Source organism: Oncorhynchus gorbuscha, linkage group LG18 (assembly GCF_021184085.1).
Source record: "Oncorhynchus gorbuscha isolate QuinsamMale2020 ecotype Even-year linkage group LG18, OgorEven_v1.0, whole genome shotgun sequence".
NCBI lineage: Eukaryota > Metazoa > Chordata > Actinopteri > Salmoniformes > Salmonidae > Oncorhynchus > Oncorhynchus gorbuscha.
Window position 1 is genome coordinate 15586693 of NC_060190.1, and position 15001 is coordinate 15601693.

General features: G+C 41.8%; 1 protein-coding gene across 2 annotated transcripts in view; it reads left to right on the top strand.

Moving 5' to 3' along the window:
* The first annotated feature begins 500 nt into the window (after window positions 1–500).
* Window positions 501–15001, top strand: part of LOC124003970 — a 42743-nt gene continuing 28242 nt past the window's right edge. Inside the window, exon 1 of one of the 2 annotated variants that reach the window (XM_046312670.1) lies at window positions 501–614. The gene's annotated coding sequence lies outside the window, so the exon portion shown is untranslated. The remainder of the gene's footprint in view (window positions 615–15001) is intronic. The other variant, XM_046312671.1, reaches the window with a different exon arrangement.

A 15001-nucleotide genomic window follows, 5' to 3' on the forward strand; every position in this document is an offset into this window, starting at 1 on the left:
AATAATATAATAAATAATAATAATAATAATATAAATAATAATATATGCCATTTAGCAGACGCTTTTATCCAAAGCAACTTACAGTCATATGTGACTAACATTCTACGTATGGGTGGTCCCGGGGATAGAACCCACTACCCTGGCGTTACATGCACCATGCTCTACCAGCTGAGCTGCTATGAGAGGGAATTAGTACACAGACATACAACTATTCTCTACTTATCCTCTGCCGTCCTCTCTCTAGGGTGTAGTGATTTCTTGGGGTAATGTGAGAAGTGGAAAATCTTCTCCTTAGGCATTATTGCCTGGTCCTAGATCTCAAATGTTTTTTTTGTCAATGCCAAACACTATACAGAGCACAAATATGTATATATTTATATACAGGGTATAATCACAAGGAGGGTGACGTAACCAACAGGGAATGTCCACTTTCCAATAGAGAAGTGACTTCGTGTTAAGAAGTGGTAGGTGTTAGGCAACTTCCTGTGAAAGGGAAACAGACACCATGGAAAGGGTGACAGGAAATACCCTACTGAAATAGCAGTTTGTTAAATAAGGAAAGCAAAACTGAGAAGCAATACGTTGACATTTCACAAGCAGCCAGGCAAGACAAGGTATGTACTTTCAATATTAACAAACGGTTCTAACTGTACAGTAGAGCAACAGTAAGATGACTTGTATAGTTGCTGTACTTGGTGTAGTGTGCTGTATGGTCTTAACAATAGCTGAATGTTTGATTGCTAGCAAGAACTGATAATCATCTGTGCATTCATGTTTCAGTGCTGGGGTGAGTGCTCTGTTGCAATTATGAGAATATGCATTGTTAGGATACTGTTTCCCTGCAGTTATAGATACTTCTATGTCTGCACTGTGTAGCAAAGAGAGAGCAAGAGTATGGTTGCAAAACTCCACTTTCCCAAAATTCAGAGGTTTTCCAGAAATACTTTTGGGAAAGCTACAAAAATGTTGCAAACCCTATTCAACCCTAACCACCAGTGGTGACCTGCTTTTTGAGCCCCACATTTTTAGGAACAAAAAATATATACATATATACAGTTGAAGTCAGAAGTTTAGATAGACTTAGGTTGGAGTCATTAAAACTCGTTTTCAACCACTCCACAAATTTCTTGTTAACAAACTATAGTTTTGGCAAGTCGGTTACGACACCTACTTTGTGCATGACACAAGTCATTTTTCCAACTATTGTTTACAGACAGATTGTTTCACTTAAAATTCACTGTATCACAATTCCAGTGGGTCAGAAGTTTAAATACACCAAGTTGCCTGTGCCTATAAACAGCTTGGAAAATTTCAGAAAATAATTTCATGGCTTTAGAAGCTTCTGATAGGCTAACTGACATCATTTGAGTCAATTGGAGGTGTACCTGTGGATGTATTTCAAGGCCTGCCTTCAAACTCAGTGCCTCTTTGCTTGACATCATGGGAAAATCAAAATAAATCAGCCAAGAGCTCAGAAAAAAATATGGAGACCTCCACAAGTCTGGTCCATCCTTGGGAGCAATTTCCAAACGCTTGAAGGCACCACGTTCATCTGTACAAACAATAGTACGCAAGTATAAACACCATGGGACCACACAGCTGTCATACTGCTCAGGAAGGAGACGCATTCTGTCTCCTAGAGATGAACGTACTTTGGTGCGAAAAGTGCAAATCAATCCCAGAACAACAGCGAGGGACCTTGTGAAGATGCTGGAGGAAACAGGTACAAAAGTATCTATATCCACAGTAAAACGAGTCCAAATGCGACATAACCTGAAATAACCTGCTCCAAAACCGCCATAAAAAAGCCAGACTACGGTTTGCAACTGCACATGGGGACAAAGATTGTACTTTTTGGAGAAATGTCCTCTGGTCTGATGAAACACAAATAGAACTGTTTGGCCAAAATGACCATCCTTATGTTTGGAGGAAAAAGGGGGAGGCTTGCAAGCCGAAGAACACCATCCCAACCATGAAGCACGGGGGTGGCGGCATCATGTTGTGGGGGTGTTTTGCTGCAGGAGGGACTGGTGCACTTCACAAAATAGATGGCATCATGAGGTAGGATTTGGTCTATTTTCACCAACGCGGTATTGTACACACACCGTTTGTGGCCGGTGTGTGCTTGTTTCGTACAGCTTTGACAGTGCAAATGATAGTAGTTGTGGCGCTTGGCTTGCACGTGCAAATTCAGCACAGACAACATTCTATAATAGAATTGTGTTATTTGGCGTGTCAAGTTAAAAGCTTATTTAAGCGTCAAATAGTGATATATGTATAATTCTTGACAAGCAAAGACCCAAACAGCGTTCAATGTGCCTCACCTTAATAATTTGGTCCATTTTTACCTCTTCATTTCACACACTATTCTAACTTGGTGGTGCACATGTAGCCTATAACCTGTTTTAGAGAAATGTCAATGAATATTGTAAGAGCTTTCATTGTGTGTTTATACGCCCCATTTATTGATCCTATAGTTCTAACCTGGTGTACAGAGAGTACACTGTAAAAATGGCCCCTGTTCTGAATTCTGTCGCTGCACATTTCAAAGGTGTGAACAACTAGTTATATCGACTACGTCTGTCGTCGCTCGCTCATTAATGTCTTCATCGAAATTACGGATTGCCTCTCATGCCATAGTTTGTACATCTCAATTGTCAGTAGAACCCACATTTGCTTAAGCAAGTCAGCCATATCAGCTTTGTTTTTTTCTGTAAAGAAAGTAAACGAGGCTGAAATAACTGTTTCGCTGCCAGACAAGGCTCCGCTGATAGCCAGGTGTAGCAGTGGTAAGGTGTTGGGACTGCTGTTGGGACAGCTTTATGTAGGCCCTAACAGTTTGTGGGCACCGTTTGTCACCGTTATAGTGCAATTAATGTATTGTTTAATCTTGTGTTGTGGCTTCCTGGCATGCATCCCACATTTTGTTTTTGTTTGCCCCACCAAGATGTACATGCTAAAATTGCCACTGCTAACCACCATCTAAAAATCCCACTCCATCTCCTGCAAGGTTCAAGTTGTGTCTTTGCTGCGTCTTTGCCTTTGCTGTGTTGGTGGTGTATGTTTACATGTTGTGTAGCTTCAGGCCATCATACTGAGCAAAATTGTCAAAGATGGATGTGTTATTTTGTTGCCTTCATCTTCTGCGGTAAACCTTCCCTATAATAACGTACCCTGGTTGCCCAACAGTGATTGAGCCCTCAGGCCATGTGAGTAATGCCATTACAAAACGGCCGCCTCGGCACCCCAGAAAACATGTCCACATTGGCCTAATGCGGGCTAAAATATTGGCCACATGTAGGCTGCCAACATTTCTATTTAATAGAAATGTATTTGAGTTATTAATTACAATTGAATTAAACGTCTGTATCAGAAACACAACCAAGTTGTTGCTATCATACATATGTTTTTAAAAGAGAAACTGTTAAGTTTTTCATACGGGTCTTTATAAATAATGGGGCCAATATGCGACATTCAGATCAACAATTCAAAATGGTTTCAAACCCCCCAAATTATTATTTTTATGCAGTTCCACATACAGTACCAGTCAAAAGTTTGGACAAACCTACTCATTTAAGGGTTTGTCTTTTATTTGTACTATTTTCTACATTGTAGAATAATAGTGAAGACATCAAAACTATGAAATAACACATATGGAATCATGTAGTAACCAAAAAAGTGTTACACAAATCAAAATATATTTTAGATTATTCAAAGTAGCCACCGTTTGCCTTGATGACAGCTTTGCAGCTTTTGACACAAAGCCCACTTAACCTGGAAGCCAGCCGCACCAATGTGTCAGAGGAAACACCGTACGCCTGGCGACCGTGTCAGCGTGCACTGCTCCTGCCCCCCAAAGGAGTCACTAGTGCGTGATGGGACAAGGACATCCCTGCCGGCCAAAACCTCCCCTAACCCGGACGGTGCTGGGCCAATTGTGCACCGCCCCATGGGTCTTCCGGTATTGGCCGGCTGCAACAGAGCCTGGACTCTGACTCAGAATCTCTAGAACAATTTAAAAGATTTTACTGAGTTATAGTTCATCTGAGGAAATCAGTCAGTTGAAATCAATTCCGTAGGCCCTAATATATGGATTTCACATGACTGGGAATACAGATATGCATCTGTATTTGTGTTCGTTGTCCGTAGTGTATGCCTGCCCATACACGTGGTCTGCGGTTGTGAGGCCGGTTGGACATACTGCCAAATTCTCTAAAACTATGTTGGAGGCGGCTTATAGTAGAGAAATTCACATTAAATTCTCTGGTAACAAGTCTGGTGGACATTGCTGCAGTCAGCATGCCAATTGCATGCTCCCTCAAAACTGCTGTGGCATTGTGTTGTGTGACAAACTGCACATTTTAGAGTTGCCTTTATGGTAGAAAATGACAAGATCATGTTTTAATACTGTTTATGCATCGAATAAGGTTTCTCAGTACTCCCTCATCTGTGTCTGTGTGAACTGAGCTGGGTTCTGGGATTTAGGCTAGCAACTGACTCCATAGATTGAATTGGTGTTAGTGTACTGTGAGGTACCAGGGAGGAGATGGCTCTGGTATGGGCAGCTGATAAGAAGAACCTTGTCTTAGGGGCCAAACTCTGGTTTATACACAATTAGAACAGTTTTCACAGCAAATGCTATCTGGCTGGGAGATATTCCTTTCTCACATACAAAACTTCACCTTTGACCCATTCCACACATCTGTAGTTTACCATGTACTCAGAAGGATGTGCTTAGTCTATAAAGGCTGTATCCCAACTCTGCTCATTGGGATACAACCTTTTTAGCAGATGTTATTGCCAGTGTAGCGAAATGCTTGCGTTCCTAGCCCCAACAGTGCATTTCGTGCAGGACACGAAATGTTACATAGTTACACTGCATTTTGAAGATCTCTATACAAAAAACTGTCTGACAGCTAGATCCAGGATTCTTACAAGGTTCAATGTCTAATTGAACTGATTAATGCTAAATATATGATATAACGACAACTTACACTGCCATAAATGCAAGGACTGAAAAGTCATGTTTTATGTCACACGATTTTGGACAAATTCGTCAAAACACCAACCATGATAAAGGGTTTTAAACTAACGTGTGAATTTTATTGAGCTTAGCTATGTCGTGTCTTTGGCTATGTCGTGTCTTTGGCTATGTCGTGTCTTTGGCTATGTCGTGTCTTTGGATTAAGTGATATGACATGCTCTTCTATAAAATCCTTTCTCTGTATTTAATATTACCTGATTGAGCTAATCATGTAAATGTAATTAACTAGATAGTCGGGGCACAACAAAATAATATTGATAGAGCAGTTATCTTCCGAATAAACTCTTAAAGACCTAATAATATTTTACATAAATAGCAGTCAATATTAATCATCACCTTATTTCAGTCTCATCTGAAAGTTGTAAATTCTTGGTTATCTTCACGAACCCTGGCTAACAAGTTGAATCAGCAATACAAAATTGGGTTAAATTGTTTATTTACTAAATACCTAACTAATCACACAGAATTACATATACACAGAATGAACCATACATTGATTACAAATTATGTCATAAAGGAAAATGTCTCTAGCGGACGGAACAGATATAACAGCTGGTTACCCAAAGAAAGTGGGTTGGGTTTGAGTGAAAGAGCGGGAAGACTGAAGAACAAAGGGAGAAGCGATGTCTCTATCGGGCCATAGGCAAATACTCTATCGTAAATACAGAATCTTATGCATTCTGAATTACCGCCCATTTGGAAAAAGAAAATGCAATAAATATTTACTCTGAGCTGCGCTTCGGTAGGTTGGTCGTAGAAGCTGGTCGTGTTGGCCAACAGAGATATTCCTGTCCTCGGAAGAATGTCTCTGGTGGTAAATTGGCTATGTTGTGTGGTAGACGGGATACTCTGTTCGTCCTTTCCTAGCCCACATTTACAGTGGCCTCTGCTAACTCAACGGCTAGGAGGTATCACTTCTGTAGCGAATAAGAGTGCAAAGTTCATACCATTCACAACCAAAGCTCACGTTGAGGTTGGCTTCATTCTGTAGTTATTATCTGAACCCTTCTGACATCGGATCGTCATCCTAATGTACCCGGAATAGAAAGTTATATTGTCGTCAAGGCTTTATATAGGAAGGGAGAGGAGGGCGTGTTTCTTAGTTTATAACCAATGTCTCTTCACGTGGGCGGGCCACTGAGTCGGGCCTAATTCACTCATGAAAACCCAATTATCACATTTTAGAAACTAAAATCACATTTCTTCCCCTCCCAAATAATTTCATATTCAAACATTTAAATTGCACAACAATTCCATGTGAATCTGGACTTTCATGTGTAGACTTTTCACTGTACCGTTTGTCATCCTATCATTGATGAGAATGTCTCAGATGACAACCGGACTGACATCATATTCATTAAGTACCAACGCATATGTTCAACTGGTTGGATTACCAAAATATGGTTCATTTCCCCCCACCTTTTGATGTTCCCAGAATCTCTGTTTAACAAAGGCTATTCAAGAGTCCCTCTGTAGAGTCAAGAGAGAGGGAAGAAAGGTTTATGACCCCCCCCCCATAAATACTTTACCCACAGGCCAACGTCATGACAGCTATAATACCCCCTTATATCTTAATAATGACTTTGGCATTATTACAGCTGTAACAAGTTGTCCAGTGTAGAAAATCCTCACAGGTACACTAGTTTATAAAAATTTCACACACACCTTTTAAAGACTTCATCATCGGCATTGTACAGAACAATTGGGCATCGCACAACAGAGAACTTAAACTGGAATGACACACAGTAATGGTTGCACAAAAGTAATGTGTACAAACCACGCCTCCAAATATTATAATGAGGCCCTGCCTCTAGCTGGGCTTGGTGTGGGCTATCCGGAGCTGGGCTTGCAGGCTAGCCCGTGTTGGCGTTATGTGGGATTTTTGTGGGCTAGCCTGTGTTGGGCAGGCGTGGGCTTGGTGTGGGCTATGCCTTGCCCACCGAATACCCACATGGGGTCAATAGGGTCATGTTTCCTGGGACAGTACACAGTTTTCAAGTTCATACATGAATTTGGTATCTCACACTGTCCCAAAGTTGTAATCGAGAGGAGAATTCAAAAAGTTGGGCAGTGTGTGCACCCCTTATCTGTCATTGTCGGTAAATAGACAGATTAGGCAGGTTGAAACAGGGCAAAGGGAAACCGCTATTATTGTTGAATTAGCCAATCCTCCGTTTGTTCTCTGGAAAGTACTGTGAAGTAGGCATGATCTTCTTGGAATGTACAAGAGACTCCCTGCAGCTGCATCCTTCCTTAACCAGGCACTATTCTATAAGGGAAACAGGAAAGGACAGGAAAGGAAAGGAAAGGGAGGGGAGGGGAAGGTAGCACTTAAACAAGCAAAATTCCTCCAAATATGTATATACAGTATCATTCAAAAGTTGGACGCACCTACTCATTGAAGGGTTTTTCTTTCTTGTAGAATAATATAGAGGATATCAAAACATATGGAATCATGTAGTAACCCAAAAAAGTGTTAAACAAATCCAAATATTTTAGATTCTAGATTCTTAAAAGTACTCAACCTTTGCCTTGACAGCTTTGCACGCTCTTGCCATTCTCTCAACCAGCTTCACCTGGAATGCTTTCTAACAGTCTTGAAGGAGTTCCCACAGATGCTGGGTGCTGGATTGTGGAGGTCAGGTTTATCTGATGCAGCACTCCATCACTCTCCTTCTTGGTCAAATAGCCCTTACACAGCCTGGAGGTGTGTTTTGGGTCATTGTCCTGTTGAAAAACAAATTATAGTCCCACTAATGCAAACCAGATGGGATGGAATATCTCAGCAAAATGCTGTGGTAGCCATGCTGGTTAAGTGTGCCTTGAATTCTAAATAAATCACTGACAGTGTCACCAGCAAAACACCCCCACACCATCACACCTCCTCCACGTTTCACCGTGGGAACAACACATGCAGAGATCATCCATTCACCTACTCTGCATCTCTCAAAGACACTGCGACTGGAACAAAAATTCTCAAATTTGTACTCAGCAGACCAAAGGAGAGCTTTCCACCGGGTCTAATGTCTATTTCTCGTCTTTCTTGGCCAAAGCAACTCTATTCTTATTATTGGTGTCCTTTAGTAGTGGTTTCTTTGCACCAATTTGACCATGAAGGTCTGATTCATGCAGGTTCCTCTGAACAGTTGATGTTGAGATGTGTCTCTTACTTGAATTCTGAAGCATTTATTTGGGCTCCAATCTGAGGTGCAGTTAACTCCAATGAACTGGGATGGAAAAATGACGTATTTACCGGATTTGTTTGATATTAATAGTTAGCCATTAATACTTTACACATAGGAAGATATTTCTGTCCTGCTAATGCTGTGCTTTTATTGACTCCAATCTAGTTCCCTGCAGCTAATCTGGGAGTATGGTCACTAGAGATGGCTTGAGACGACAAATGAGTTCGACTCTATTGCATAGACACGTGTTAACTAGAGATAGCTAAGGAGTAGAACAATCGCTCATTGTCTCAAAATGATCCTTGCAACTGAGAAACTAAGCCAGGGTGGGGTTAAGACAACCACCCCGTGCAGATTACGACTGGATGAACCCAGACTGGCAAATGATGCCCCAATCTGCATGAGGGGTGGAACCAACCATGACTAAGCATTCTTTGTGTCAGCTATATAAATAACTCTGCATTTGTGTGCATGCTGTTGGGTTGACTAGTTTTGTTATTGCAAAAAATGAATCAATATTAAATACAGATGTTTGTCTGAAGAAATTACAAAGTCTCTCTCAGTATGAATTTCACCGACAACTCCTCTACAGCAGAGGTAACTCTGTGTCTTATGGCGCTTGATTGTTTTTGCGACTGCACTTGAAGAAACTGTTTAAAAAAAAAATCCTTATTGATTGACCTTCATGTCTTAAAAGTAATGGACTGTTGTTTCTCTTCATATTTAAGCTGTTCTGCCATAATACGGACTTCGTCTTTTAACTAATAGGGCTATCTTATGTATGCCACCCCTTACCTTGTCGCAACACAACTGATTGGCTCAAATGCATTAAAGAAGGAAAGAAATTCCACAAATGAACCTTTAAACCTTTACCAAAGCACCCCTGTTATTAGGAATGCATTCCATGTCACTACCTCATGGGGCTGATTGAGAGAATGCTAAGAGTGTGCAAAGCTGTCATCTAGGCAAAGGGTGGCTCCTTTGAATAATGACATTTAATACACTTGTTGGATACTACATGATTCCATTCCATGATTTCATGTCTTCACTATTATTCCAAATGTAGAAAATATATCCTGGAATGAGTAGGTGTGTCCAAACCTTTGACTGATACTGGATATACAGTTGAAGTCGGAAGTTTACTTACACCTTAGCCAAATACATTTAAACTCAGTTTTGAACCATTCCTGACATTTCATCCTAGTAAAATGTCCCTGCCTTAGGTCAGTTAGGATCACCACTTTATTTTAAGAATGTGATATGTCAGAATAATAGTAGAGAATTTATTTCAGCTTTTATTTCTTTCATCACATGCCCAGTGGGTCAGAAGTTTAAATACACTCGACTAGTATTTGGTAACATTGCCTTTAAATGGTTTAACTTGGGTCAAACGTTTCGGGTAGCCTTCCACAAGCTTCCCACAATAAGTTGGGTGAATTTTGGCCCATTCCTCCTGACAGAGCTGGTGTAACTGAGTCAGGTTTGCAGGCCTTGCTCGCACACACTCTCTCAGTTTTGCCCACAAATCTTCTATGGGATTGAGGTCAGGGCTTTGTGATGGCCACTCCACTACCTTGACTTTGTTGTCCTTAAGCCATTTTGCCACAACTTTAAGTATGCATTGTCCATTTGGAAGACCCATTTGCGACCAAGCTTGAACTTCCTGACCGATCTTGATGTTTCTTCAATATATCCACAAAAGAAACATCCTCTCACTGTCAATTGTGTTTCTTTTCAGCAAATATTTGTATGAACATAAGATTCAACAACTGAGACATAAACTGAACAAGTTCCACAGACATGTTACTAACATAAATGGAATAATGTGTCCCTGAACAAAGTGGGGGTCAAAAAAAAGTAACAGTTATTATCTGGTGTGGCCACCAGCTGCATTAAATACTGCAGTGCATCTCCTCCTCATGGACTGCACCAGATTTTCCAGTTCTTACTGTGAGATGTTACCCCACTCTACCACCAAGGCACCTGCAAGTTCCCAGACATTTCTGGGGGGAATGGCCCTAGCCCTCACCCTCTGATCCAACAGGTTATTCGCTGGCCATGGCAGAACACTGACATTCCTGTCTTGCAGGAAATCACACACCACGAGCAGTATGGCTGGTGACATTTTCATGCTGGAGAGTCATGTCAGGATGAGCCTGCAGGAAGGGTACCACAAGAGGAAAGGGATGTCTTCCCTGTAATGCAGAGTTTTGATTGTTTGCAATGACAACAGGCTCAGTCCGATGATGCTGTGACACACCGCCACAGACCATGACAGACCCTCCACCTCGAAATCGATCCCGCTCCAGAGTACAGGCCTCTGTGTATCGCTCAGTTCTACAACGATAAACGTGAATCCGACCATCACCCCAGGTGAGACAAAACCTTGTCTCGTCAGTGAAGAGCACTTTTTGCCAGTCCTGTCTGGTCCAGCGACAGTGGGTTTGTTCCCATCGGCGACGTTGTTGCCGGTGATATCTGGTGAGGGCCTGCCTTACAACAGGTCTACAAGCCCTCAGTCCAGCCTCTCCCATCCTATTGCGGACAGTCGGAGCACTGATGGAGGGATTGTGCGTTCCTGGTGTAACTCGGGCAGTTGTTGTTGCCATCCTGTACCTGTCCCGCAGGTGTGATGTTTGGATGTACTGATCTGGTGCAGGTGTTGTTACACATGGTCTGCCACTGCGAGGATGATCAGCTGTCCGTCCTGTCTCCATGTAATGCTGTGTTAGGCATCTCACAGTACGGACATTGCAATTTATTGCCCTGGCCACATCTGCAGTCCTCATGCCTCCTTGCAGCATGCCTAAGGCACATTCACACAGATTTTATTTTATAAAAAAAAATTAAACCTTTATTTTACTAGGCAAGTCAGTTAAGAACAAATTCTTATTTTCAATGATGGCCTAGGAACAGTGGGTTAACTGCCTGTTCAGGGGCATAACAACAGATTTGTACCTTGTCAGCTCGGGGATTCGAACTTGAAACCTTTCGGTTACTAGTCCAACGCTCTAACCACTAGGCTACCCTGCCGAGATGAGCAGGGACTCTGGGCATCTTTCTTTTGGTGTTTTTCAGAGTCAGTAGAAAGTAGAAAGTGTCCTAAGTTTTCTTAACTGTGACCTTAATTGCCTACCGCCTGTAAGCTGTTAGTGTCTTAATGACCGTTCCACAGGTGCATGTTCATTAATTGTTTATGGTTCATTGAACAAGCATGGGAAACAGTGTTTAAACCCTTTACAATGAAGATCTGTGTCACAACTTCTGCCGAAGTCTGTTCATCTCCTTGTTCGGGCGGTCGACGTCACCGGTCTTCTAGCCATCGCCGATCCATTTTTCATGTTCCATTTGTTTTGTCTTGTTTTCACACTCACCTGGTTTCAATTCGCTAAATTACATGTTCTATATTTTCCCTCTGTTTTCCCCCATGCCCTTGTTGGGAATTGTTTGTTGTATGTATTGGTGTCAAGTATGTTATGGTGTGCGACGGGTTTTTACCCACTTTCATTATTTTGTATGTTGGTTTTCGGAGTTTGTAAGCATTTATTAAATAACTCCATTTATACTAATTTCCTTCTCCTGCGCCTGACTTCCCTGCCACCAGCACGCACCCCATTACAATCTGTGAAATTATTTGGATGTTTACGAATTATCTTTGAAAAGACAGGGTCCTGAAAAAGGGCAGTTTTCTTTTTTTGCTGAGTTTATATTGTAGAAGTATGCACATGGTGAAATACACACGTACACACACTCAGTTCCCATATAAAATTACCTGCAGTGCAGGCTGTGACCTTGGTAAATGGATATGTTCCATTTGTTTGAGCACAGCATGCGACTGTTGAGCCTCTCTGGGATAGGTTACATAGATCTGTATGTCTGTCTCTCATTCGCTGATGATATCTACGTTCAAGCCTCTCTAAACATAAACCTACAGTTTTCAGAGGTTTGTGGTATTTCTAATATCAACCCAGCAGCAGCCTGTTGGTGTTTATCTCACCTCAGCCGTGTGAATAGCTCAATGGATGGCCTTGGCAGCCGCCCAACGCAAAGCTCTGTTGTTGTGTGTTCCTCCGACTGTCACCTCAAGCTTTGCTCAGCAACAAACCTCATTCTGACAGAGAGACAAACCCCACTGGCTGCTGTTGAACTAGTTGAAGCCCTTTTCTGACAGGTTGTGAATGTCAATTAGTTAACTTTTCAGACAGAGACACTTTGAGGTTGTTCAAAGCAGCACTGTCCGGAAAGATAAATTGAGCGTGTGCCACGTGGAACGACAGTGACAATGTTTCAGGTTTCATTTTTGATACCTATTGAAAAGGATGTTTAATTTACTCCACCTACTTCCTAAGAACTACATCTAAGACAATAGAACAGTTACCAGATAAAGAGTGTGTGCTTTGGGTTGTGTCTAGAATTAGAGGGAAAACTTCCTCTAGGCCACTTACGTTTCACGATCTAGCCCAAGACGTTTCACGATGCTAGTATCTAAACCAAAGTAGATAATTTTATAGATAAGTTTCAATGTGAAATTGTAAGCCTATCATGAAAGGGCACCCTTGTAACTGTGTGTGTAATGTAGCAAAATGTTTTCCTTGGGGTAAGTTGAGCCATTGGTTGAGCCAACGACAAGTTGAGTAAAAAGTGTTTCCTTCCCAGGTGTAATGCAAGACATTATCACTGGGATATGACATAACAACAGGGCCTGGCCTATGTTGTGTTCAAAAAAGTACAACGTTTTTGTTACTGCAGGTGTTAAGCCTCTGCTAAAAGCTGCTTAAAAGACAAAAAAAGCAATTGAGATTGTTTTGAATTGTGTTTGGGAAATTAAGATGGACATGGTTTGAAAAAGGTGAGTGGTAATATTTAATTCAGTACATACATTTATTTTTTGTTACTTATCCCCATACCCTGGAGAAGTTGAGCCAAGAGACCACTTCTTTTTTTGTTTTCAAAACAAATGTTTATATGAATTCTTGTTATTTCCATGGATACACAACACCTTGAAATATATGTAGATATCTGTTAGAAAAAATACTATATTTACCTTGATGGAATGATGCTGAATGTAAAATTGGTTCAACTTATCCCACTCTCCCCTATGTACAGTAGTAGATATATTAGGATGAACTATGCCAAGAATATAGTACATACACAGTGAGTAAACAACAGTATATAAACAGAATGTGAGGTGACCGGTGTTCAATGAATATATACTTGGGGCAGTAGTCTAAAGGTGCAGGGCTGAGTACCGGGCAGGTGATGGCTTTTCAACAGTCTGTCTGAACTGTCCAATCCATTAGAGTGAACGAGTACACACTTTGTTGAAGGGTAAATATGTTTGTTTTTTAACTAGGCAAGTCAGTTAAGGACAAATTCTTACTTTCAATGACAGTTTAGGAACATTGGGTTAACTGCCTTGTTCAGGGGCAGAGCAACATATTTTTAACTTGTCGGCTCAGGGATTTGACCTCGCCACCTCCCGGTTAGTCGTCCAAAGCTCTAACCACTAGGGTACCTGCCACCCCTGCAGACTGCAGCCAACAAGATGCATCAACGTGTCACGCGTTTTACTTTCCCCCTTCTGGAACCGATCTGAGCTCAAAACAAGAACGACACACTTTTAAACCCCAGTGGAGTGCCGTTGTCATCGATTAGGGTGTAATATGTTTGGTCTGGCGTATTTGTTTTGGTTGCCTAAACCAGGGAGATATTCATAGATAACAACACTGCTGATGAAAGCAGCCAGCCGCTCTCCTGGGAGATGGCTTTAGTCTCAGGGTCACAAATGGTGTGGGAACATTGATGGAGCAGGGAGGCCATTTTCTCATCAGCAGCATCCCTGGGAGGAAACAGCTTATCCTAATGTGATGTTCTCTCTAATGGACAAGTTCATCAATCCTGAAGGGTAATAGTTTTATTAGGTGCTATGAAATGGGCTAACGAGCTGCCCGACACTTTGTTAAAAGGAATCTTGTGTGCGAGGTGACATTGTCACCGTGCCTCACCGCCATAACGAGCTACTTTGCAGTGGTGACTGGTGGAGATGATCAGAGCGGCGTGTTGGTGGAGTGAGTAGTGGTGAAAGTCATTTGCGGGTGGCTGGCTTGGGGAGTCTTTGAGAGAGGCGACACGTGGTCACTATTCAATCACAGTTGGTATCCAGGTTTCCAGAAAAAGTCGAAACCATTGTTCTTTAACAAAATTAGACCCAACTGTATTATCAAAGAAATAAGACAGTGTAGACCCCACTCCAGACACAAACATTGACCCAACACCTAATCGGACTGTTTGCTTTTCTTGGCAAAGAAAACAAATCTGTGCTGTCTGTGGTGATACAGTACTTTGATACAGAGAAGAAGAGAGGCATATCTGCTCCTGTCTGCTGTAATCAATAGAGGAACTGTCTGTCTCACTAGTCCTCGGTCATGTCTACACTTGACACTTACATGTGACTTCTGCTATCAGAATCCAAGGTCACATTGAAAAGACTGGTCTAGAAGCACAGAAGTCGCTTTGTTGTCTGATTGTGATCAGATCTGGAATGCATTGGGTACAGATTTCTCCTCTGTCTGGATGCAGTCACACTACCAAAAGCACATACAGTGGGCAACATCATCAGCACCCCTCCCACAATTCTCAGGAAATGAGTTTTGGGGCCCGAGAGGCTCCTTTTCATCATAACGTTGGAGGAAATACATTCTTAGCCTGTGAGGAACATGTTTGCTGGCCTGAAATGCAAACCTGTTTGCAATCCCTTTAGCGTTGCTTGCTA